This window comes from Artibeus jamaicensis, unplaced genomic scaffold (assembly GCF_021234435.1).
Source record: "Artibeus jamaicensis isolate MK-2021 breed Jamaican fruit bat unplaced genomic scaffold, CSHL_Jam_final contig_354, whole genome shotgun sequence".
NCBI lineage: Eukaryota > Metazoa > Chordata > Mammalia > Chiroptera > Phyllostomidae > Artibeus > Artibeus jamaicensis.
The window spans coordinates 28,575,289-28,602,607 of NW_026521803.1; the positions used below are offsets into that span (position 1 = coordinate 28,575,289).

A 27,319-nucleotide genomic window follows, 5' to 3' on the forward strand; every position below is an offset into this window, starting at 1 on the left:
CATTTGTGTCACCACTCCCCCCAAAACCGTGTTGAAACCTAATCCCCAATGTGATGGTATCTGGAGGTGGGGCCTTTGGTAAGTGATTAGGTCAAGAATGGAGCCCTCAATGAATGGGATTAGTGCCTTTAAAAGAGACCCCAGGGAGTTCCCTCACTCTTTATGAGATTACAACAAAAAGACAGCTGTCTATGACTAGGAAGCAGGCCCTCCGCAGACACCAAATCTGCTGGCACCTTGAACTTGAACTTCCCAGCCTCCAGAACTGTGAGAAATAATTTGTAGTTTATAAGACAACCTGTCTATAGAATTGTAATAGCAGCCCAAATGGACTATGACAGAGGTTATGCATAGTATGTATCTTTATTCATTCCTTTACTTTGAAATTATGTCATCATCCCTTTAGTTGTGTCTACTAATAACAAGTATTCTGTTGAGATTTACTAAGTTTTCACTCTTGGCAGCAGCAAAATGGTGGGCCTTTGGGAAGGCAGGAGAGAAGCCTATGAAGCAGCAGTGAGCTGGAGTCCCCAGAGTAATGGAGGGGAAAGTTCCAGTCACGGCACTGAGAAGCGATCAACTGAAGAAGCGGCCGACAAAGCCTACAAAGATCTCCAAGTCTGGGTTTGCCATGGACGGTCAGATGACAAAGAAAGCCTCAGGCATATCTGCCTAACTCAGATGGAGTAAACCTAAAGAAACAGTTCCAACTCTTGCTCCAAACACCCCTTCACTAGCAGGAGCTTTTAGTGAAGATGAAGATCCAGAGGAAATGCCTCCAGAAGCAAAGATGAGGATGAAGAATTCTGGAAGCAACACACCAACATCAGCAGGAGCAAACTGCTCTAATGAAGGAGAGCATGGGTTTTCTGATAACCAGGTGTTATAGGAGGGAAACATAAAATCTCATCTTGGCAACGTCCATGACCCAGACAATTAAACGATGTGTTTTGAAACTGCAGTACGAGGCAGGTGTAAAGTTAAAAGAACAACTTCCTTTTAACGAATGGTGTAAGAGTATCTTCGGAGCTGCATTTGCCCCCTTAAGACTGAGTGGTACACTAATAAATGAGAGTTTAAAATTGGGCATAATTTATGTTTTACATACAGATTTTAAGACATTTGCTAATTTGGTACTTTCATGTGATTAGTTTCCAAAGGTTACAGATAATCTTTTAAAAATCACAAATGGTTTTAAAAGAAAGTTGTCATTCTCCTTTAACCAGCAAGCTTAATCTGAAGTTATGCATTAGGTTTATGAAGATATTATTTTCTATCGACTCACTTTGTGTTCTCTGGTTCCTACACATTTTGTTGTTTTTTTTTCTCCTTTCCTATCTCTACTGAAATGATCAAATTTTCGTTTCCATCCCTCCATCCCCATTGACTTGGAGTTATATTCTTTCAAAGGGTTACCCTTAAAACATTTTTTGACATAACGGTAAATCACAATTTTTACTCTCAAAGTGTACAAGAGATTTTTGGGGATGCAATTCATGTTGAATAAATAAATGTATTTCTTATACTCCAAAAACATGTGTAGATGAACAGCAGTCTAAACCTTAAAACATTTTTAACAGGAAACTTTAATCAGTGGATTACAGGTTAAGACAGCAGTGTATTAAAAACCATAATAGATGAATTTAAAAAGAAAACACATTCTCATAAGGACAGGGAGAAGAGTAAGGAGGAAATGGGCAAAATTTTGACAACTAGAAAATGGATGGATGAATAGTAACTGTGAATTACTAAGAGACCACCAATTCTAGCCTAGCTATAGGGAAACATCCTGATTTACATGGATCCTGAAAAGGCTAAGTAACAGCTCTGGCCATAGCAAAAAACTGAGGGGAAAGGAGATGAAATAGGCAGGATGGGGGGTTGGGAGAGAGACATCTGAGAAGCACTTAGATTATTAGGTGGGTAACTGCCCCTCTCCCAAGGACTAACTTTATCCTCAGAAGGTAAATAGTCTCCCTAGGCTAGGAGATGGCCTGGGTACCAACAGGAGAAGCGAGGACTAAATGAACATGAGTATAAATGCAGACTGCCCATCCCTTCCTCCACCAGGTTCTGGCTCCCAAAATACTAGCAGTGAGAGCTAGACCTTACCCATTTAGTCAGATTGAGACTCCTCTCTGGGGTACCTGACCAACCCAAAAGGAAAAATGTACAAATACTAATATTGAGAGTTTACCAACAAACAGCCCACTCAGATCTCTCTACGGTGAAACTGAAAGGAGACAAGCCTCACCCACATACTTAGTTTCCCATCAGCTTGTTAGACCCTTACCTTCTTAACCAAGTACTACTTTGACTATCTGGGGGGGAAGGCAAACAAAAAAATGCAACTTCAAGAAATTTGAGACTCTACAGAGAAAGAAAACACTGTAAAAGTCATCGGTATGCACAGAGCAATAAGAAGATATAGCCACCCTGAAGCAAGAGCAGAATGCTGTACAAAGGGAACACTGATTAAGAGCTCTTGAAGAGCTAGACAGCTCATGAGAGCAGAAATGGGGGTAGGAGTGAGGGAAGGGATCGACAGAAGAGTTGGAAGACAAAATAAAAGGAACTCTCCCAGAAAGTAGAAAAGAAAGATGAAAAACAGTAGAGAAAAGTGCAGAAAATTGGAGGACCACTCAGGAGGTTCAATGTGCAAATTGAACTTACAAAGAGACATTAGAAATAATGAAGGGGTTAATCAAAGAAAACAAGAAATATCCCCTGCACTGAAAGATGGAAGTTTCCAGACTGAAAGGGCCCATCGAGACCCCAGGACAATGGATGAAAACACACCCACCTCAAGGCCAGTGGCTGTGAAACTTCAGAATGCTGAGGACAAAGAGAGAGGCTAGAGCCTTGAGGGAGAAAAAACAGTTCATATAGCAAAGAATGAAGTTAACAAACTTCGTAGTCAATGGAAGCATGACTTTCACTGATAGGGCCAACAATGATCACAGTAAATGGTTGAGTAGATAATAACACAACAGGTAAATAGTTGAGTAGATAATAACACAACATCCTAGCAAGAGATTTCTGTTCCCACAGATTACAATGCAAAAGAAACAAAATAATAACACTGCCTGAGTCGAGGAATTCTCATATATTAATACATGTTTATATATGCATGAATATATTTCTCTACACCAGTGCTGTCCAACAGAAACAGGATGCAAACTGCATATGTAATTATAAATTTTCTATTAGCCACATCCAAAAAGTAGGGGAAAATAAGAAAAATTAATCATTTTAGTAATTCTATTAATTCACCCCAATATATCCAAATTTATATTCTATTTTTTGGACTAAGTATTATAAATTTCGTGTGCATTTTACACCTGCAGCCCATCTTAGTCTGGACTAGTTACATTTCAAGTGTTCAACAGCCACATGTAACTAGTGGCTAGAAGCTAATAGTAACTGTGGTTACATTTCTGAAAAGTGGACCAGGGTAGTAGGACAATGATCTGAAGGAGACTTACTTTTTATTATTTACTAATTTGTTCCTTTTGACTTTTGTACCACATGCATGCATGACCTACTCAAAAAAAGGATGAATGCATTCCCTAAAATATATCCACAGAAGTAAATATCCACTGACCAACTTGCAGAACTCTATCTTACGTGTATATATAGTGATTTATAAACAGTTATTTGCTGCAGCATTGTTTTTAATGCCATAGGACTGGCGATTACCTGAGTCCATCAATGGAAGACTGATGAAATACATTACAGACAACCACACAAAAAGATCCTGCGCAACCAAAAGAAAACGTAAAAAGGCACTTGTGTATAAAGCACGGAATAATCTACAGGATGCACTGTTAAGTAAAATATACGACCACTTGTACTAAAGTTAATATATGCAAAAGGCTGCTCTACATGCATAAAATCTCTGTAATAATTCACAAAAACCTAGTAATGCTGCTTGCCTTTGAAAAGGCAACTGGGTGGCAAGGCACAGGCTGACATAAAGAGACTTTACAAAATATATTCTTCACATTACATTAATATATAGCTGTGTTAAAAAAGCCCCACTTTCTACATTTAGCTGGTATCTTGCTTTTTATTGACCCTGCTTGGACTTAATGCAATATTTAAAGTCCACCTATAAAGTCTAGTATTTTCTAGTTCCTCCATTGAGAGATTTGAGGTTTTTTCCTCCAGAGGCCACAGATGTTTCAGTGATATCAGAACAGTATATATATTTTTAAGCATACAGTTTCCAGAGTTTTATCTCACTTCCCAGAATGACATTACAACCCGTCCCCTGCTACTAGATTCTTTTATCTACTTAATTCCCCAAGGCCAGTTTTTCCTTAACACTGACTGATTTTCCTTAGTTTCTTGTTATTGAGGACTTTCTGTAGATCAACTATACAATGTAGATCAACTATACAGAAGAGAAAACAGGTCTGGCATTTTATCCGGCAGTTACAGCTGGAGAAAAGGGCCTAATCATCTGGGTCTGTTCTAGCACGTCTGTGAGATTTTAAGAGATCAGGAGAGTGCAGAGTCAGTATCAGCAAAGGCTGAAGTAGTATGAATGAGGAAAAAACCACTAAACTTGGCAGTTCAGAATTCACTGATGACTTCTGAAAGGGCAGTGGAAAGGGGAATATGAAAAAGAGTGGCAAAGTAACATTTCACAAAGTTCAAGTCTAGAACAAAGGAAGTGATTAAATATAGAAAGCAAATGTACTGTAATTTCAAATACCTTCAAAGTGCAAATAAAAAATATTCCCAAATACCTATATGAAGTTTTACCTCAGGAGAAAAATCAAGTTAGATATTGGAACATAAAATGCTTGAAATGCGATGGTTCTGCCTCCATAAAGAACACTGAAGGTCCCGCCAAAAATAGTATAAAATCATTGCTAGATTTTTTGGCAATTCATGAGCATATATTATACAAGGTAGAGAAAAAAGCAGATTACTTATGACCTGGATTTTTACAAGTTCTTTAGTCAAAGAAATCAGTAAAACAGAAAACGTCTTAAAAATTAAACTACACTAAAAACCATAAAGAAAAAAAAAGACTTCTCCATTCCCACTGTAACTATGCTTTTTCCAAAGTTGTAAGCTAGGAAGGAAACACACTGCCAACTGGAACTCTTAAGCTGGCCCCATGGAGAATGATGGGTAATGTGCCTTTTAAACAAAAGCAACTAGAAAACATTCATGTGTTCACTTGTGTGCACTGCTGAACCCAATGTTGGAGCTTGAATTTAACCCTAAAAGTAGTCTCACTTCAGTGAAAGCCACATTATACCCCTGCTGTGGAAGGAGATTACCTCTTTTTTACCTGAGTTATATTCCTTTTACCTTTCCTGAGTAGAATCTACAGTTCTAAAATCAGCTTGTAAACATAAACTTAACATGCTGGTTATCGCCCCCAGATTATGAAAAAAGCATCCATTTATCAGGAGACTACACAGATCCAGACTGAAATCAGCACAAATATTCAGTACTCCAATTGCCCCTCAAATTCCTGTCTGTCTTGACCCTCTGCTGAGCAGCAGCTCACACTCAGGTCAGACATATACGGTGCAATCAAAACAAAGTCTACTAGCACTGTCCAAAAGAACCTTCTATTAGGTTAAAATTAATTTGAGTTAAATTTAAGATTCATTTCCTCAGTCACAGGTGCTGTAATTTCAACTGCTAAATGGCCACATTTGACCAGTGGCTACCATATTGAACAGCACAGGTCTACAGCAAACATTTTTCCCTAAGATCTATTATTCCTCAATGGAGCTTCCCAGGCTTCCTGGGGGTAAGAATGACAGAAAAACTAAGCAGGCAGGGCTTCAGCACCCATCCATTCTTCTTGCATTTTGAGATTCTGCCTGTTGTTTTGTTTTGTTTTTTTACGAGCCTTATCAATGCTGTCGTGTGCATAGGTGGGTGTTGCATGTGTATACGTTCGCACATGGTTTAAGTTCGAAAACTAGTGATTTAGAGCAGAAATGGTCAATGCACAGACCTCAGGCTAAAGCCGGACCCTCCTCATACTTAAAACAATTTATTTTTTAAAAAGTTTAATTGGCCAATTTACATGAACCATATAGCCTAGCCACCTGTCTATAAAGTAAAACTTGGGGGGGGAAAACTTGGTCTAAACTTGGAAAATTTGCATTCACTGCGACAGACAGAGCATCTTTAAAAAAAAGTTTCCATAGTTCATTCAAATCAAGGGAGAAAGCTCATTGGCTTAGCTTCCACTACACCATTTATCAGGAGTTCATTCTGCGAACTTTGCAAATCAGACTCACCGCCCCACATTGTGTAATGAAGGACATGATTAAGAAGGAGCGTTTCCTTAATATTCACAATACCTTAACCACTATCTCTCTAAAGAATTTCTGGAAGAAGCTGAAGCAGCACATGAGAATTTACTTTAAACACAGGCAAACTACCAGACCACAGATTTACTATGCTACTTCCTCAGATTGTTTTTTGAATTAAAAATGCAAACTTCCAGTGGCTCCCTGAAGATTCTTCTTCTTCTCTACAGAGTACACTGAACATGAAACTACACCCTCACCCCCAAAAGGGATGGGAGACAAGGGTAGGGCACTGTGCATTATTCAAAGAAATGCAGCTTTTCAAGCGCAAACTGGACGTGGGTACTGAACGGAATGCAACTAAAGCCTACACTTACTTTCCACTGCTCTAGTCTTAAAAAGCCAAAGTAATTCCAGTTTTTGAAAAATTACAGAACTACCTGGAAGAATTAGTGACAATTTCATAGGAAACTCACACAGTTGAGTAAGAATGAATCATTTCAGGATCTGTTTTCTTAGGAGTACAAACCTAAACACATTAACTTACCGAACACCTATCCTATCAGTATAGGTCCACCACAACTAAAAAGAGCCCCTGAGCCAAAGGAGAACCACTCAGACCCTAGAATGTTATGTTTAAGTCACAGAATTACCCAAATATCTCTGTCCATCTGACTAAACCAGAGGCGGTGTCTAAATCTACCTGGCTTGGCAAAACTATATTTTCCATACATGAAATTACTGAAATTGAAGCTAAGAGCTATCCTTGAGATATATATATCCAGAATCACTATTGAAATATGTCCTAACTGAATACAACACAATTATACCAATCTAAAAATGATCAAAACTGACATATGACAAGCAATAGCCTCTGTGCATTTTTAAAGGGAAAAAAACTTGATTACTTTCGTACTACTGGTTTAAAAAAATCATGTGGTTTTATTTTTATATAGTCAAGGCTATTACTATGTCACCAATTAGTATGTGATGGAGTTGGTAATTTAGAAATTAACAGTGAGGTAGGAAGGAGGAGGATCCAAAAAATTTATTAAAGTTAATACTGGGTAGAAGTCACATATAAGAGGGAAAAAGCCCTCAAACAGATTAGCCAACTTTCTACATTAGTTTGGCCCCTGGAAATCTTTAACATACTCCATCTCAAAAACTGAGTGAAAAGTTTTACATGACACCCTTGCAGAATGACAAAAAGAATTAACTCTAAAGAAAACGTGTGGTATGGGGTGCTGGTCCATTTAGACCACCATCCTGTACTACTGGAGCTTAGCATGAAAGGCGTTTCAGTCAGTCATCGTGGTGCACTGAATGGCAAACCAAATGAAAAATATCTTGGTCCTAGCAGGTACTATAGTTCTTCTCTGAAACAAATTATTCCGCATAGTACAATGTTCTACACTTTTAAGAACATTTGTTAATCATCCTGAATGGTAATCTAAAGTATATTATGTAGATTGCTGCACTCTTAAAAAGACTTCCCCAAACATGACTTAAGCTAATTGATGAACATTCATTACTACACTTTCAGGTCTGGTCCTGCACTGAATGGTCCCAGACATGCTGGATAGGCTTTGAATATTTGTTTCTGTGTCTTGTAGACTCCCTCTACCAGGCTGCCATCTGTTTTTTCTTACAACAGTGGGAAACAGTTCCCCACCTTCCCACCTCTCACCCCCCCCCCCCTTAACCTCCCACATTACTCCCAGCCTACTTGTTTCTAATCTATTCTGGACTTAGAAGCCAGATAACTTTCCTTGCTAGAAATACCTGAAGCAAATACCGACAGGTTCTGAATAAAGGTCTCAATGGCTCTCCTTCAACTAAAGCTGTAAGGTACAAGGACTTGGACAATTTGACTCCCCAGGCCTTCTTTGCTTAGTGTGTGCTTCTCGAATGCTTTTTTATCATAGGTCAAGGATGACAGTGTAGACAAATCATTTGGATTAGAGAGAAAACAACTGAAACCCACAAACAGAAGAGAACAGGAGATCATCTGGGAGGACCCTTAGGTCTGAGGCAATGTTCTAAGTATTTTAATCATGATCATTTAATCCTTATAATAACCTTAAGATTTAGGTGTTACCTCAATTTTCAGTCAGAAAAAAACAAGGCTCAGGAGTTAAGTAATTTGCCCAATATAGTAACTGAGAAACTACTACTAGCTTAGCTCTCTCTCCAAAAGCCATGGTCTTTCCACTACATATTGCAACCCAATCCTTGTTCTTGGTTTAGCTAATTGCTTTTACACTTTATTTCTGATGCTTTTATTGGAACCTAACTGATTCAAGTTTGCTTTCTTCCCCAACCAGTTTCTATAACTAAAGAACAATGGGTAAACAAACTAAGGCCAAATGAAGCTTAGTTCTTACAAGGGTTCATCTGCTCAGCAACAAAATGTTTGTGAAAGACAAGCCATATCTTCAGTTTGTATGGACTGTGCAAAAATGGTGGTGAGTTTCCGCTCCCCAGACACTGACAGCTTTCAGTGACACTGTGAGTTAACACCTAACAGCCCTCGTGCTGTCCGCTACATTATGGAAAGCAATGCAAGCATACTTTAGAAATTGGCTCAGTAATGCATTACATGCTCCCTCGATTTGCAATAACTTGATTTTTTTTTATTCTCAACACTGGAGGACAGGACAGGAGATAGGAGGAGCTTCTACTTCTCTAATCCCATTAAGGGACAGGAGTATACTTGTTCCTTGTTAGACACCTTATTGCCTAGTCCAGGGCCCAACACACATCAAAGAACGTTTACTTGTTGAGTAAGTAAATAACTTGCACTTATTGAACAAGTGCAAGTTATCTGTTGAATAAACGTTTGACCTCTCCTGAATTGGTTCTGAAATCTTTCACATTTTCTAATATACCCCTGCAATACTTAGTGGAAAACATCTTTCCTCTTACAGAAACTAAGAGCTTAAAAATGGCTCTTCTACTCCCATCATGAGACCCAAGGAATCTAAGACATGCATGCCCCTCTCTATCTTCTAAAAATGACTTTTGTCCCAAGAATATGAATAAACCTCCATCTGCCAGAATGCACTAAATACAGTTTTTATATACATTATAAATACATCAGTATTAAAAAGTGCTACAAATGAGGCCTTTGGAGTCATAAAATATAAAACCAGCAGAATCAAACCCAAACAATAAGAAACATTCACACCTTTATAAAAGCCACACCTGAAAATATTTGTGAAATGTAAAAATTCAATAGGTTTATGGTCAGCAGTTTATACAGCTAAATAAAGTGTTTTTCACTCACGTCTTCCCCCAAAGTAAGGCGATTACAGCAACATAATTCTAATATTTACAAAATGAATATGAAAAGGCCTTTTGCCATTCTTGCAGCAGAAACAACTCTTATTTAAATTAAAGAGATTTCTGCTGAAATACACAAAACCATCCCCAAATTCCTACTTGAGTTAAAACACACACCAAGCCTGACAAGCCACAAACAACAGGAAATTGCCCTGCACAGTTTCTCACAAGACTATTATTTCATGAACCTTACAGACTGTGTGGAAATTTGACCACTTATGACTGGTACAGATAAGTTACAACCTTGAAAAATCTAACTTTCGTTGAACATGTACAATGTTGTTAAATCACTTCAGAAGGTATAGCATATAAAAACAAGCTCTAAGAATAATGTCATATTAAAACAAGCCAAGAAATTGATATTTCCAATCACTTACATTAATTACTTTCAAGTCAATTAATTGTAACATTAGGGGGGTAAGTGGGTACTCACCTTAAAAATGCCCACAAGACCTGAACTACTCTTATTTGCTACCACAACTAATTTTATCGCAAAAACTAAGAAACTTTAATTTTAAAATCAGTGCTACTTTCTAAATTGAATGTAAATGTTTGCTAAATGATCTTTTCATGGAGAAAATTCTATGGATATCCTGTAGGGTTTTCTTTTTGCTTTTTCCTGAATGGTTTTCTTAAGGCAAATAAGAAAATCCTCAAACTGTAATACACTTATGAGTCCATTTTACATTATTTCTCCAATCTCTATGTTACAGTTGCGTATTTATTTATTCACATTAAAACTCCTCAAATAACTAACTGGCTTACACTACCATGTTAGAGAAACATTTTTTAAAGCAGGTGACAACTAGAATAACAAATGCATTTACAGAATAACAGCAAACTTATCATCTTACTTGGCTCAAATAAAACATCCTTACAATCAGTGGTACGTGTTCAATTCATATGAAATCAGAAGACAGGAAATGAAAAGAAACTAACATTACAGAATCATTCAGATCTAAAGTTAATTCAAATTTCAAGGATCATTTTTGAAAAGGTGAAATTATCCCAAGAAAGTCTGCGTGATCACTTATTAACAATTACCTTACATGTGTCATTTAAAAGTTTAAAACACCAAAATTTAGGATATCTCAAACTGTAACAAGCAAGATATGACAGAAAATGCTACTTCCAAATTCGTTTTGACCTGGAGTTTTTTTTTTTTAAATAAAGGTTTAGTGGACAACAAATCGGTAGTATTTAGTTATCTAAAGAGTCAAAAGGAAGAAATAACAAAACCAACCTAGGAATTGTTTTTCCTTTGTTTAGAATCAAAAGGAAACCATTAACCACATAAGGATTAAGTAAGTAAAAGACAAAAGTACCCAATCCAAGGACAGTATCCCCGGAGAGAAAACAATTAAAGCTGTAGTTTGGAAACCAAGTTTGAAATACGTGAAATCAATTAGCGTGCTCTCTAAAGACGTGTGATAAAACCTAATAGGCTCTACTCAGAGCAACTTTTACGAGTAGAGAAGGATCTCAACAGCCGTATACATGTTTGTGTGAGAGGACACACAAGCACTTCAGAACTCCAAGAATATAATGGTTAACAAAGGTTACGGGACCAAAAGTGAAGGGGGGGGGGCTAAAAAAAAGTGGAAGCCAAGTATCGCATGCTCCTAACACGGTTTCCCAACCACTCCCGAAACAAGAGCTCTGTCCCTCCGGCTTTGAAAATCAGAATTACAAACTTACCAACTGTGTTCGAGACAGAGGGGAAGGGCCACAGCGAACCCCCAGGCCAGGTAGGAGGCACTCCGGCTGCAGACCCCTTCCCTTCCGCCAGCCCAGCCCGGCCCCCTGTTCTCGTACCCCGAGGGCCGGGCGCACGGCTCCCCCGACCTCGCCACACCCCAACCACCAGCCACCAGCCACCAGCCCCCAGCCCCCAGCCCCCAGCCCCGGTGGCCAGGAGACGCAGCAAGCCTCACTGACCAAAGCCCAGCACAAACACACCCCTAGCCCCCAGGGCCCGCAGGGCGTTTCGACTTTACCTGGACCAAGGCTCCGGGTCCCGCCCCACCAGAGCCGGGGGTCCGGGACCTTTTGTTCCTTCCTCTTCCGAATGGGATGAGGGGCTGGGAGGGGGAAAGGGAATGGGAGATTAGAGGCGGAACTGAAAACACTCTCGCGGCCGCCCGGCCTCCCGCCCCGCCTCCTCCAACCTAGTGCCCAGCCCGCGGCCCGGGCGCACGAGGAGGGGGCGCGGGCCGGGCCGCCGCCCGCGGGAAGGAGGGGGTGGGGACGCGCGTCCCGCCGCCACCGCCCCTCCTCCCCTCAGGCGCGCGCCCGCACCACCCCCCACCCTCGGCCGCCCGGACAGCAGAGCTCTCCCCCGCCTCGCCCACCGGCCCACCTCCGCTTCCGCCCTTCGCCCTCCGCCGCCCGCCGCAGCGGCGCGGCGCACCCACCTCTGGGCGGCTTGCTCGGAGATCCCTAGCTGCTGGTTCGGTGCTGCTCCTCCGATGCCGCGGCCGCGCTGTAGACCCGCCTCCCACCCCGGACCGCGAGCCCCGCCGATTCGCCGGCGCAGCCCCGAAGCTGGCACCCTGCCTCCCGCTGATTGGCGCCCCCGGCCGCCCGTTAGGGCGCGAGGCACGCCGGCCGAGCGCAGCGCTCAGCGCGCACGGAAGAGAGACCTGCGGAGGAGGGAAAAAAGGAGGCCGAGCGCCCGGGAAGGGCCGGCGCGCGAGCGGGGCTTCGAGAGTCGCGGTCACTACCTCCCCACCTCCTTTCCCTCAAGCCCGCCCTGCCCTCTCGGCCCGACCGGCGGCGCGCACAGCCAATCAGCGCGCGAGGTGCTCGGGGTGTGAGCCGCGCATCCCGGGCCTCGAATCGGAAGGGAGACGTCGCTCCCTGATTGGTCCCGCCTCCCCCGTAGAACGTGAGGCGAGGCGCGGCCAGGACGGCGGCGCGGACGAGGTGGGGTGGGACGCCCGTGGTTTCGGTTGACTTCGTCTCCGGCGAGCTCACAGGAGAGTCTCTAGGAAGGGAGGGAGGAAGGAGGAAGCACATGTGGGAAAACAGCCCCATTGATTCCCGGTCCTTCAGTGCCTCGGCCCTGGACCCCCCTCGGTCTCCAGCGCCATTGGGTGGGGCCTGTTGGGGGCCACTGCTTGGCCCACCTTGTTTAGGATAAGACGAGAGTGGACACGTGCTCAGCCCCTGGGAAAACGTGGGGCCGCCCGGAGGACGGGACGAAAGAGAAGCAGAAAGATGGTTCGGTGGAGCCGCGGTACTGGACCCACACTGGGCGCGCCCATTTGCGAATGAGTGGGCGAGTGGGCGGGGTCCTTGTGGTAGTAAGCGGGGGCGGGGTTCGAGATGTAAATAAGTCCATGTCTGGGCTGCCAGGTAGTTTTAACCTGAATCTTCGATTTAAAAAAAAAATGCTGTTAATACTCCATGGTGTGAAAGATCCTAGTGAAGATTAAAACGTAAGCACGATGCCCGTTAATTATTAGATTACCTTCCCCTTCATTTTTCCGCTGTTCAGATGACGTCGGTAAGCCCCCAATATCAGCGGTGCAAGACCCTAATTAAGCTGATCACTGCCCAAAGTTGGTTGGGGGCAAAACTGCACTCGGGTAACTTAGCTTTTACCTTAGGAACACTCAAGTCTCTGTTGAAATACTGAACCCGATTAATCAACTACATCAGGTATTTATTAAGCACTTACAGTACTATGTTAGGGAGCACCATAAAACTAAAGTCGAAAGTTAGGTCTCACCAACAGATAGTTGGTGGCAGAAACGACAATTTTGGCTCCCTGTTCAGCGCTCAATCTCATACTCCTTACTTCATTTCACTGGGGACTTACAAGCAGGAAAGGGGCGCTAACAATACCAGTAAGTAAACAGGAAGTACCAAGTGACCATTTCAAACAGTAAGAATTCTTGAAGTATAATCTTTTCAGAAATGAAGGCTTGCTTCTCTGAGGAAGGGGTCTTCTGGAGAGAGATTTATTTGGCCATTCCCTGAAACTCACAGGTTTTCCAGATGTCCTTTCAAAATTTCCTCCATTTCTCTCAAACAGAAGTACTTTTCTCATGGAAAGGTTGTGATGAAGAGCATGAATCTTGGAGGTAGGCACATTGTAGTTTTGAATTCAGCTCTGTTCTTAATTGTGATCTTTGGCAAGTGGAACTCACCTGCAATGATAGCTATTCTAATATAGTTACACAGTGATTAAATAAAATAATATCAAAATGAATAGTAGCACAGGGCTTTGAAGTTAAAAGAAAATCAATCATAGTTAATATTTCCATCCCTTCAGTCGCCTGCATTTACTTATGCTAAGTTGACACTATTCAGCAGCGATTCTTCAAAAGTTTTCTTCCAAGGTTTTCTTCTGTTGTCAGTTTAGAGGCAGCTCTACTCCCCCTTTTTAAAAATAGCTTGTGAAGGAGACCCCGGAAACACCTGATGGAACTTTCCCACCTCCTGAGCCTCTGCTTCCACATCCCAGAGCCACCAGGGAGGGTGGTCTAGGGCAGGGATGTTAAACTCACTTTCAGGGGGCCACATCAGCCTCAAAGTTGCCTTCAAAGGGCTGAATGTGATTTTAGGAGTGTATGAATGTAACTACTCTTTAACAGTTAAACGAGAGCTCAGCGCTGCTGCCTGGTAGAAACAGGCCAAATAAAATAAGGTGGAGGTCTGGATTTGGCCTGTGGGCCTTGTATTTGCCACCTGTGATACAGGGCAAAGGCACTTCAATTTAGAAGTAGGAATCCTGCTTCTGGTTTTTGTCTTCCTGCTGACACAAGCCAACCATTTTAATATGAAATGCCCTGTGGTTAACTACCCTGTGAGTCACACAAATATTTTCTCCTAGGTGACCAGGGTGTACATTTATTTGGGTATCCATCTGGGGAAGTAGGGATAGAAACAAAAGCAGGGCTGGCTGGGATTCCAGAAGAACCTGCTATGGGAATTAGGAACTTTGAAGGGTACAATAATCCAGTGGATGATATGCTTGAGGTTTAAGACCATCTGTACAAAGCATCAGACTTTGGGTCCCTAACTCTTCCATTTAGGAAGCTTTTCAGTATCTCTAATATTGAGGGGAGGGGGAGCAATCTAACTACCCATGCAGTTCCCAAAGGGCTTAGAAATTGGAACATGCTTTTTGTCCCCTCTGATAGAAATGGATCTAAACAAAAGTGGGTCAAGAAGCGAAATTGAAGGCAGATGGAGCAGGGGCAGCAATCAACTTGGAAATTGACTAGGGTACCTCAAGACCTATCATCATTAATCTCTATTGCATAAATTATATTAAATATATCTTATTTGTTATGTGGGTGGACACTAACCCTTCGTTATTTATGACACTGCAAAATCAATGAAATTAAAAACTCAGAATCAATTTAAAAGTACTTAAATGTATTAGAAAGACACGTTAAAAGAGTGGTAATCATGGTTGCTTCTGGAAAGAGAACCTGGAAGTCATGCCTGGAAAACTTAAATTTCATTATTACTTCCTCTGTAGCTGAAGTTTTAAAAATATTTACCCTTGTGTTGATTTTTCAAAAGACACGACTCATAGTTCATTCATCTCTTACCAGGTCTAGAAAGCCCTTCCTGGTTACTCCAACCAGAAGAATATCACTCACCTATGAATTTTCTCTCGTGGTCAGAATGATACACGAGTACCTATTATGACTTCACTTTGATTAATCTCGATCTGTTAGTATAGTCTTGAGCAGTTTTGTAGCTTCTGCTGTATGTATGTTTTGCCTACATTCCAGAAGGGTAAGGAAAATATCTCATTCTCAGGTGTCTTCCCACACCCTTACCAAAATACAGTAATTGAAGAAAAGTGTCGTACAGCACTTGCATAGCAGCAGAATGGTGTGTGTGTCATAGGTCTGCAAGCATTCTACACAGCTTTGCCCTGTCCTTCCAGTTTGCAGGCGCCCTCCATACAGCTGTACAGCATCTCTTCGACATCTAATCTCTGTATTTGCTCCTCATGGTGGAGCTAAGTTGAAATGAACATTAGTTCAGCTTAAGGAAAGATCCAGCCACTTGCACCTGAAAGGACACTGACTGCAGGAGGTAATCTAAGTAAAATTGTAAAGAGCAAAAATATGGTGTTACTTTTGTTATAAATAATTATAGGAAAAATTCAACACCAGCTGGATTTTTATCTCAATACAATGAAATTTTATGTTTTGAATAAACTTACATTAAAGATGTCACACCTGCCCCTGTACACACAGGCACACACAAACTCACATGCTATTTTTTGTTAGAAGTGAAAACTGACATCTGATGGAGATGAGAATAAAGCATACACAAGAAAAAGAATTGAATCTAGCAAGTATTTATCAGGTATCTGTTATGACCAATCATAAAAGCATTGGTTGGTCATGATGGAAAATTCTTATTCTATGGCCAAAATCACTCAGAAAAAAAAACATACAGATAAGGTTTTCAAAATTCAAAGAGAGAAGTTTGGCTCTGGTTGAGAAAAAAATGGGTGGTGAAAATAAGTTATATTTCTCATCATTCTCCAGACAGCTGATAATATTATATTTCTTGGCTATACATTTAAAGGCATAACTGATCACTGGATCAATTGATCACTGGATAGCTAATCCAATGAACGTTCGAATATGACTTGGAGTGTTACAATGCCAGTGCAATGAGTACTCCCATTAAGGTATTTAAATATCTAAGATCTACATATTTGATAGGAAGTAGGCCACTATCTCACCCCTAAAAGAACAGATGCACAAATTATCTCAAGTCCTATTGTGAGGGGCATAATTTGTAGTCATATGTCAACAATAGGACCTTATGCCTTATTTATAATTGTCTGTGTGTGACAATGTTAAGCAGTCTGAGCCAGGCTGCTGGTAGGCAGGATAAGTGTGTGAAAGTATAAAACTCTTGGGAAATTTCAAGCATATTAGCATAATTGTTCTGATGAAGACTGAAGAGCTTATTTAACATAACTAACTAGAGTAGACAATAGATGCATAATCAGTGTCCTAATGATTGAATTAATGAGCCCCAATTGTTTGTTCTTACTGTAAACAGTCCTCAGTTATGAAAAAGACATTTTGCTAAAGGAGTCTGACAATTGTGTTAGCTGGTGAATGGCCAGACTATAATTAATGGTGGGAGAGAGCCAATTATTACTGAGTCCTAAGGATTTCAACGGTGTATTTCAAGGAGTAAATTACATAGCTACGTAGAGGTTTCATATCAGCTCCTCCTTGCTTTCATACAATCATGAAGCTTGATCAGTACTCTTATTTTGGAGCTAAGGAAACCAAGGACCAGGCTTCTCCCAAGTTCTGTGGCCATTTAGTGTCAGGGATTATACACATAGTGGCTATCTTTTCTTCTCTGGCACTGCTCACTAACACTTCTACCTGTTCCTGCTCTGCACCCTCTTTCCTGCCTTTGCTCCTCTCTTCAACCTCTCTGCTCCCATTACTTTCCTTGCATATGTCCTACTCAACTACTTCATAGTCAAGATAAGGGCAAATTTCCTATCCACACATCCCTCAACACTAGACAATATATCTATCTCCAGTGCATCCTTCTGTGACTTTTTATGGAGGTCCTGATCCTCTTTTTGGAGCACGCTTCTATCTATTCTCTGTCCCCTTGAACACCCCATCTGGATTAGCATCCCCATATGTATACCAGTCACACTATTGTGTTACCTTTTACATTTTTTCTTTAAAACCGTTGTCACTATTTGGAACTATCATGCTCATTAATTTCTGTGCTGATTTAACATTTGTTACCACTCCACTGAATGTAGGCCCAGCAAGAGCAAAAAATACATCTGTTTTGTTCACCATAGTATCTCTAATTCAAACATACATGGAGGCACTCAAGAACTTTTTTGTGAATGGATGGATCATTTTACTTAAGTTCACCCAGACTCATCATCTCCTGTTTTTCTATTTGGGTGTATCTCGGCCCAGTTCCCCAGAAAACAGAGCCTGATACAAGGATTAAGTGCTAATGCTTTGCTTAGGAGGTGGTGTCCCAAAGTGGCGACAGCGAGGGAAACGGCGAGGAGGAATGGGGAGCCTTGCTTGCATGGTGATACATTAACATGATACCTGGTGCTTAATGACAAGCCTTGAAGAGAAACTGCAAGTTTCTTGACAGGTGCAATTCCTTGACCATACAGGAAGGACATCTTCATACAGACAGTATGGAATAATCATGCCTTGAAACAATCTGAGCAAGTGAGGAACTCCGTGTCCCCCATCTCCTGTTGGCTAAAGATTGTCCCACAGAAAGCTAACTTTCCCAGGCTGCCCAGTTGTGCTACCCATATGCTTTGATAGCCACTGGAAAGCCAAGGGCCCCGCCCTAGGTTCTGGAAGTGATGGGAGGCAGCTGTGGGCCTGTGGCTGGTCAGCATCTGACAGGCAAACTACAAGGACTTAACTAAGTCCCTCGGGGTGGAAGCTGAAACAGAGCAAAACGCCAAGGGTCTCAGAGATGCTGAGGCCCAGAAAATCTGAGAAGACACATAAACTGAACCCGATATAGAGTTATTGTTACCACAGCCAAGGTAGGGCCAGGTCTATGCTAATTAAATTTTAGCTGAATGAATGAATGCATGCATAAATGGCATTACCATATACTGAGTGACTTAGGCTGAAAACTTGGAGTCATCCATGATCTACCTTCTTCCTTCACTCCTATGTACTGGAATGAGGACAAAATTCTTCTTGGCTCTACCTCCATTATCTGTAACATGTCTCAGATCCAATGCCTCCTCCCCAAGCTCACGACCTCGATTCAGACCTTTGTGGTCTTCCACTGGAATTACTGCTATGGCTACTTAACCAGTCTTCTTGTATCCAATCTTCCTCCCCTCCAATTCATTCTTCTCCCTGCTGCCAGGACTTTTTTAATAGCATATTCTCTAATTACAAATCTGATGTCACTACCTTGATTAAATTGATCATTTTTCTGTGCTTTTTTTTTTCAAGGTGAAATCAAAGCTCTTCAGCATACAAAAAGATCCTTCCTGAGCTGTCCCAGGCTAGTCTTGTTAGCTTTACACCTAACCACTCCTTACCTTACTCCTTCTACCCCAGCCAGACGTAACTCTTGGCAGTTTTCCCAGTACACCATGCTCCTTCATCCCCAGGGCTATGCTGTGCTCTTTGTTCTGCCTGAAAGGCGTTTGTGCCTGATGAACTTCTACTCACATAACCCCATTCATCCATCCATCCATCCATCCACCCACCCACCACCTACCCACCCATCCAGTATTCATTGTAGTAGCTAGGGTTCTTAGTGGCAAGCAACAGAAGACACTGATGTTGCTGACCTAGGAGAAGGGAATTTGTTGAAAAGACATGGGGAGGCTGACACAATTGCTGGGAAGGCTGCAGAAATAGGCTCAGACAACAAGGAAAAACAAGGAAGTCTGGGCAGCACTATAGCCCATTGAGGGAGGTGTCTATCACTGCCACCACCATTCAGTGCAGGATGCCTCCATTTACACTTCCACTTCAATGGCCTGGGTGCTGGTACCACCTACCACTGGCACTCCCAGCACTGTTGCTCTTGGAAACCAGATGCCACTGTAGTATCTGTTATTGTCACCAGAATGGATTCTCCACCAAACCTATTTTGCATGATTACAGCGGCCTCTCTGAAGCTGGGGCAGATGTACTAGTTTTACCAAGTTCAGCACTTGTTTCTTGCTGTGGTTGCAAGTAGGGCTGGGAAAATAAGGAGCTGACATTTTTTTGGCTTCTACATTGTAATTGGGATCTAGTTCTCAACATTAATCACTGGATTACCACAAACAAAGTCAAGAAGGTCAGGTGCTGAGAACCCGCGAATGACAAATGTCTACTATATTCTCAAATTTGCTCAACAAGCAAATTGTGCATTTACCTGTGCCAGGTTCTCTTTAAGGCACTACAGGTACAAAAATGAACAAGGTGACCACTTCAGACCCAGTGGGCTATCTGTGGTCAGAAAAAAAAATGTTGGCAAGGACATAGAGAAATTGATGGGAGGAATGTAAAATGGTGCATTCACTTTGGAAAACAGGCTGGCAGTTTCCAAAAGATTAAACAGAGTAACCTTATGATTCAGTAATTCCACTTGTAGGTATACACCCAAGAGAAATGGCAACACATGTCCATTCAAAATCTTGAACACAATCTTCATTACAAGCATTGTTCACAATAGCCCAGAGTGGAAACAACTCAAATGCCCATCAACTGATGAATGGACAAATTGTGGCATGTTCATACAATGGGATATTATTTGGCCATGAAAAGGAATGAAGTTCTGAAACTTGCCACCACATGGGTGAATCTTGAAAACATGAAAGAAGCCAGTCACAGAAGGCCACCCACTGTAAGGTTCTACTTACGTGAAACATCCAGAATAGGCAAATCTGTAAGGATAGAAAGTAGGTTAGTGGTAGCTAAGTCTGGCAGTGAAGGAGGGCTGGATGCAGATTGGCTGCTAATGGGTACAGGGTTTCTTTCTGCAGTAATAAAAGTGTTCTAAAATTATCTTGTGATGATTGTATAAATCTGTGGATATACTAACCATTGAATTGTATACTTTAAATAGATAAGTCATGTGGTATGTGGATTATGTCTCAATAAAACTTTTTTAAGAAATGAATTGATAGAAAAGGCTCCCTTTCCTCAAGGAGATGGGGTACTTGTGAGACAGCAAACAATTAACAAGAAAACAATAGACTTCAGTGCATGGTAAGCCTCCCCCTCATTCCTCCCTCTTCTGTATTTACTCCTCAGGAGGGACTAGGTCCCCTCCTTCCTGTCATAGCAGTTATCGTACCTCTTTACTGTCTTTCTCTGAAAGGTGAGATCCTTGGGTATGTCTGTAGCTTTGAAACTTTGGATAACCAGGGCTAGATGCAGAGCCTGGCATAGAACAAGCTTACAATAGTTGTTTGTTGGCTGGTGAATAAATAACAGAGGCTGGACTAGAACATGGGTCTCCTAAACCCCAGATCAACACTCCTTCCAACTATGCCAACCACACTGGTGCCTGAAATGAAGACTCTTCAAATCTGACAGCTAGCTGGAGAGAAGTCTACACAAAAACAATCTTGTTTTCTAGAAACTGTCAGTTTCCAGGTACGTGTTTATGTTTTACACTATAAATGTGATTTTGCTGTTTCCTTCCTAATTATGCTATGTCCTTTGAATAATCTTTCCACTCACCTCATTTACAGCTCCCTCCCTGGAGTTCATCAGAGAGCATCAGCTTTGCTGGCATCTTTAGCATCTTCTCACTGTGACTTCTCACCCATCAGCTAGTCAGCACCGAGTGGGACGCCTTGGCCTCTGCACGTAGGATTTCAAAGGCCCAGATGTCAGAGGTTTGGTTTTCACTTACCAAGAAGTATCATGTAGAACTATTACAAGTGAAGATTATTTAGATAAGTATTTTTTCACGCCTGTTGAGATATAACTTTATAACAAACGTGCTGTACTGTATTTGAAATATTTTATTTATTTTCAGAAAGAGGGGAAAGGAGGGAGAAAGGGAGAGACACATCAATGTGTGAAGTTGCCTCTCGTATGCCCCCAACTGGGGACCTGGCCTGCAACCCAGGCACGTTCCCTGAGCAGGAATCTAACCTGTAGCCTTTTGTTTTGCAGGCTGATGCTCAATTCACTGAGCCACAACAGCCAGGGCCCCTACTACTTCTTAAAAACAGCTTTACTGAGTGCAACCACTAAAGAAAGCAGTATGGAGTTACACCTCTGGGAATATATTCAAAGAAACCCAAAATACTAATTCAAAAGACTCTATGTACTCCTGTGTTCATTTCAGCATTATTTGCAATAGCCAAGATTTGGAAGGAACCCAAGTGTTCATCAGTAGATGAGTGGATAAAAAAGCTGTGGTACATTTACACAGTGGAATACTTCATGGCTATAAAAAAGAAGGAACTCTTACTTTTTGCAACAGCATGAATGCACATGGAGAGTATAATGCTAAGTGAAATAAGCCAGTGAGAGAAAGGCAAATGCCATATGATTTCACTTATATGTGGTCAATGGAATCTAATGAACTAAATGAACTAACAAACATACTCATAGATACAGAGAGCAGACTGACAGCTGTCAGAGGGGAGGGGGTGGGGAGCCTGCAGAAAAAGGTGAAGGGATTAAGCAAAAAACAAACAAACCAAAAAACCCTCATAGACAACAGTATAGTGAGTCTCAGAGGGAAATTGGGCTGGGGGAGGGAAGAGGGGGTTAAGGGGAATAAATGGTGTTGGAAGGAGACTTGACATGAAGTGAACACACAGGACAATATGCAGATGATGTATTGCAGAACTGTACCCCTGAAGCCCATATAATTTTATTAACTAGTGTCATTGTAATAAATTCAATTAAAAATCATTAAAAACTAAAAGGCTTTATTGAGTTACAATTCACATACAATTTGCCCATTTAAACTGTACATTTCAATGGTTTAGGATGTCCACAATCTAATTTTAGAGCATTTTCATAAAATGTTCTAAAATAAACCCCTTACTATTAGCATTTGTTCTCCATTCCTCCTTTCCCTTACCATGGCTCTAGCCAATCACTGATCTACTTTTTTTGCTTTTATAGATTTGCCCCATCTGCATGTTTCATAAAAATGGAATCATGCAGTGTGTGGCCTTTTACAACTGGCTTCTTTCATTTAGCAGGATGACTAAGGCTGTTCTAAACATTCATGTATAAGTTTCTCTAGTACTTCCTAAATTATAACTCTATTCTATAAGTTCTTCCTTCTTCTGATTGTGTCACTAGGTATTCTGCCAATCAATTTACAAGATTCTGCTAAGTTTTTACTTATTTACTTATTTTTGTTGTTGTTCAAATACAGTTGTCTCTGTTTTCCCACCACCACTTTCCCCCACTCTGCTTACCCTCACCTCCCATCCTCAATCATGCCCCCCTTTGGCTTTGTCCATGGACCCTTTATATATGTTCCCGATGACCCTTTCCCTTCTTTCCCCTGTTATCCCCTTCCCCACCTCTGGTTATTGTCAGTTTGTTCTTTATTTCAATGTCTCTGGTTATATTTTGCTTGCTTGCTTGTTTTGTTGATTAGGTTCCACTTATAGGTGAGATCATATGGTATTTGTCTCTCACCACCTGGCTTATTTCACTCAGCAGACACTTCTCCAAGAAGGACATACAGAGGGCCCAGAGACAAATGAAAGGATGCTCAGCATCACTAGCCATCAGAGAGATGCAAATTTTAAAACCACAGTGAGATACTACTTCCCACAGGTCATAATGGCCTTCATAAACAAATCAACAAGGAGTAGTCCTGGCAAGGTTGTAGGGAAAAAAGAACTGTAGTACACTGTGGGTGGGAATGCAGACTGGTGCATCCACTGTGGAAAACAGTATGGAATTTCCTCAGAAAAACTAAAAATGGAACTGCCTTTTGACCTAGGAATTCCACTGTTGGGATTATACTCTAAGAATCCTGAAACACTAATTCACAAGAACCTGTGCACCCCAATGTTCATAGCAGAACAATTTACAATAGGCAAGTGCTGGAAGCACCCTAGATACCCATCAGTAATTGAGTGGATCAAAAAACTGTAGTACATTTACACAATGGAATACTACGTAGCAGTAAGAAAGCAGGAGCTCCTACCCTCACCACAGCATGGATGGAACTGGAGAGCATTCTGCCAAGTTTTTTTAAAGGGATCATTAATGTCTGTTGAAGGCCTAGCAAACATACAGCATGCTGCTATTGGAATTGTTTGTCAATAAATAAAATATTTCACTGAAATAATGAAACAATTATCTCTTCAATGACATTTTGTGATTTCTGTTCAAAGATGCCAAGCACCCAAGTTGTCCATTCAAAGTGCTCCTGTGGAATCTACTTTGTTGGGGACTCTGAGATGTGCTGGGAAGAGAAGGAATAGGACACAGTCCTCGCCCTGTGGGATCTTCTGTTAGAGGAGACAGCTCTCCTGGTCTTAGAGATCAGGGTAGGCTTCCCAGAAGAAGAGGCAACTATTGCTAAAAGGATACTGCTACAAGTTAGGCAAAGAGTCAAGAAAGCAAAGGGAAACACATGTGCAAAGGCCCAGACATTGGAGGCGCATGTCTATATGGGAAGGAGAAAGGAGAAGAGTGGGGAGGGGCATTAGGAGGTGTGGAAAGAGATGAGCAAGAGGAGCCGTGCCATTCAAGACTGTGAAGGTCAAACTAAGGAAAAGATCCACAGCCTGAAGGGGAAGTGTTCAAAAACCTAGCAGAATTAAACATTTACCAAATGCTCGACCCTCTAAAAAATCACACACGAGAGCTTGTGGGAAATATACAATATGAAATAAAATTCATGAATTGCTACTGTTCAGTCTTCTTATTAGAAGCAAATACGTTTCTTTTTTAATCAAAATTTTCAAATTTGATATCAACTTATAATGATAGTATTGTTTTAAATTACTTTATTAAGCCCCTGTAATGAACAAATGATTGATCTCTGAAGCTATAAAATATTTAATAAGGTTTGGTTCCTCACTTTCAGGTGCTAAGTGGTAAATCAAGTTAAGATGTGAAGAAAGAAAAAGATATTCCTTACATATTATATGTATTTATTGAATTACTTTTTCAAATAAGCACCACAAAAAAATTCAGAGTATTAGGACTAGTCTCTCTCATTAGCAAAATTATAATCAATACAATTTTTTTAAAGAGTGTTCCATTCTGAATGGAAGACCAGAAAGGTAATAAATAAGCACTTTTAAACATTCCAGGCAAAGTACTCCTTTGTGGACTTCGAAGGAAGGACGTGAAGGGGAGGTAAGTAAGGTGCCTTGTCTCAAAGCACTTCCCGTTCACCTGGGAACACGGAGGCACCATGGGGGAGGTCAGCAGGGAAGAGAGCAAACCTGTAAGACCAGTCCTGTCATCGTTCAGGGCTCTTAACACTTCCTTCATCTCAATTGTCAAAGGACCCCCCAAAAGAAGGAATTTTTCTTTCTTTTTTTGAATTGCTTAATTTTTTATTACATGTTATATCAAAAGTATAAAAGTTGCCTTGGTACAAACAAGTTACAGGATAATGGTTATAAAACTACAGTGGACTACATGTGACAATTCTGTTTAGTTTCTATTTTGGTCATTTTTATCAGTATCCAAAATGCTAAACTCCAGCATTTTTTCTTAATCTAGTGCTGCGTGATTGCCATTCCTGAGGTAAACTTAGTGTCCACTGCCAACATCTTTGGATGTAAACCAAGTCCTCTGAGAAAAATTCAGATATTTATATTCCCGTATACAATAGGGTTAGTAATTATAATCAGATACTACAGATTTCATTTGAAAATGAAAATAAGCCCTTGGAATATTTCTACCTGTCATATATATATTGTAATTTTAGCCCACCAATAGGGCTTCTCAAAACCCTACGACTTGTGAAGTATGGTTTAAGGGGATCCCTTCACTACAGCCCATCACTGTCCCCATGGGAGGTGTCTAAGCTCAATGTTGTCACCGTTCGGGCACCCATGCAGCTGTGTTCTGAATACACCGGAGGGCTTCTGCCAGTCTGGTGCTGCCTACCCATTAACAGTCAGTTTTCAGTGAAATCAGTCTATAGACTCTACATTTAAAAACTTAGTAAGTATCAAAATAGCATGTGAGATAACACTACAATAACTCTTACTATTTTTCTATCCTAAGAATAAAAATCAGAAATTTTTCTTATAAACAAAAAAAGTCCCCTAGTGGTAAAACATCGTGCCTAAGATCAACTAGCCTCAGTGGTCATTTTCGATCGCAGTAAAAACCAGAAAATCCACACCGCGTGCAGACCTGTGGGCAACCTCCCTCTTTAGCGGAGTGGAAATGGCACTGGGTTTCTCATAACTGACCTTCGGGGTCTAGTTCGCATACCCACTCTTTAGCTCTGGAGAAGGCAATCAAAAGGCCTGCGACCTAGAGCTTGGACACTGGCAATGACCAGGGAAATGAGCTGTGTCTTTTCAGGGCCTTGCTTCTACTTTCTAGCGTGGGTCCCCAAGACCAGGCTGCATCTGGGGTGCAGGGGACTCAGGGAGTGTGTGTGCACGGGCACGGGGGAGGACAAGAGTTGTAGCTGGAAGCAATGTGTTTTAGCCTGGGTACAGGATGTAACCCAGAGGCTCCAGAAAGAGTGTAGCCCAGAGGTTCCAGGAAGAGTGATGAGGCCAAGTGGCCGAAGGTGCTGGAGGTAGAACTGTCCCCAGGAAGGCGTTATGGAAGAAGACTGTAGGACAGCCAGGCTGAATGGTGCCCGGGAACTTCTACTGTAGTGTTTCAGCAGGACTTTGCCTGGAGAAGCTCATCCCTAGAATGGAGAGTCACTCATTCCAAAATATCTATTAAGCAAATACGATGTGTCAGGTACTGTTCTAGATACTGGCAAACAGCAAATGGCAGTAAATGAAATGAAAATCTGTTCTCTCAGGGATGGCATCCTAGATGGGAACAGACAGGGGAGTAGAAAATAAGGAAAATGGTAGTAAATACCGGGGGATGTTAACTTTAGTGGCAAGAAATAAAGCAGGAAAGAAGAATTGGCATGTGCAGAGTAGGGGTGGAGGGCTGTGTGCAGTTTGCAGTAGGTTGCTTAGAAAAGTTCATACTGATTCATTTCAATTCATTTAGCCTTCATATGTTCCTCTAATTTGTGACTAAAATCCACCAGGAAATGTTAAAGGGACTTATCTAAGAAAAAGAAGATAAAAAATATGAACAGTGCAAGGACAGCGAACTCACAGTTATTAACAACCACATCTAAAACAAAAGCAAGCAAAAAGGACAGCTAGATCAGGAGCAGAACCATAGAAGTGAAGATCTCATGGAGGGTTAGCAACAGGGGAGTGGGAGGAGAAGGGGGGAGAAAGTACAGAAAATAAGTAGCATAGACGGTAGGTAGAAAATAGATAGGGGGGAGGGCAAGAATAGTGTGGGAAATATAGAATCCAAAGAACTTGAGACACATGGTCATAAACTAAAGGGGGGGAATGATGGGGGGGGTGCAGAGTGGAGGGGAATGAAGAGAGGAATAGAACAACTGTAATGGCATAATCAATAAAATTTAAAAAAGAAAAGCTAAAAACAAAAACAAAAAAAAAAGAAAGAAAAGTTCATACTGAGAGGGTAACAATGGAGCTGAGACTTGCAGGCATGAGACTGGGGAAGGAGGCTCTCAGGCGGCGGGAGGAGAGAGTGCGAAGCTCTGGGGCAGAAGCATGTCAGGCCACTTCCAGCACAGCGAGGAGGAAGAGCATGGGCAAAGGAGGGCGAGGGTGTTGGAAGGGGCCTCCGTTTTAGGGACTTGCCTCTTAGTCTAGAATGAGCATTCCCTACACATTCAGCTATGAGGTTCCAGGCATGGAATAAGGAGAGAGCTGGTTAGCCAGGGCTAGGTTTTTCCTGTGTGAAAATGAAGTATTGAGAGAGGGGCGAAGGAGCTGAGGAGTAATTACAATGATGGACTATTCCAGTAAACATTGTTGTGTAACCAGCCGCCTCAAAACAATGGCATAAAACTACTACAGCTTCCATGCGTCAGGAAGTGGGGCAGCACCCGGTGGAGACAACTCACCTCTATTCCACAATGTCTGTGGCCTCAGCTGGGCAACCTCAAGGTGGGAGGAGGGCTGACTGAGCTCA

The 27,319-nt window shown here is 41.6% G+C and overlaps 1 protein-coding gene and 1 long non-coding RNA gene across 2 annotated transcripts in view; one reads left to right on the plus strand and one right to left on the minus strand.

Moving 5' to 3' along the window:
- Positions 1-12,140, minus strand: part of SMAD2 (SMAD family member 2) — a 74,218-nt gene extending 62,078 nt beyond the window's left edge. The window contains exons 1-2 of the mRNA XM_037165044.2: positions 12,050-12,140; positions 11,633-11,716 (exon numbers count right to left, since the gene is read on the minus strand). The gene's annotated coding sequence lies outside the window, so the exon portion shown is untranslated. The remainder of the gene's footprint in view (positions 1-11,632; positions 11,717-12,049) is intronic.
- An 8,453-nt stretch (positions 12,141-20,593) lies between these two features.
- LOC119063625 (uncharacterized) lies at positions 20,594-21,759 on the plus strand. The gene is made up of 3 exons (XR_005085213.2): positions 20,594-20,758; positions 20,857-21,003; positions 21,287-21,759. It is a non-coding gene; the product is annotated as an uncharacterized LOC119063625 (long non-coding RNA).
- Positions 21,760-27,319: the final 5,560 nt, after the last annotated feature.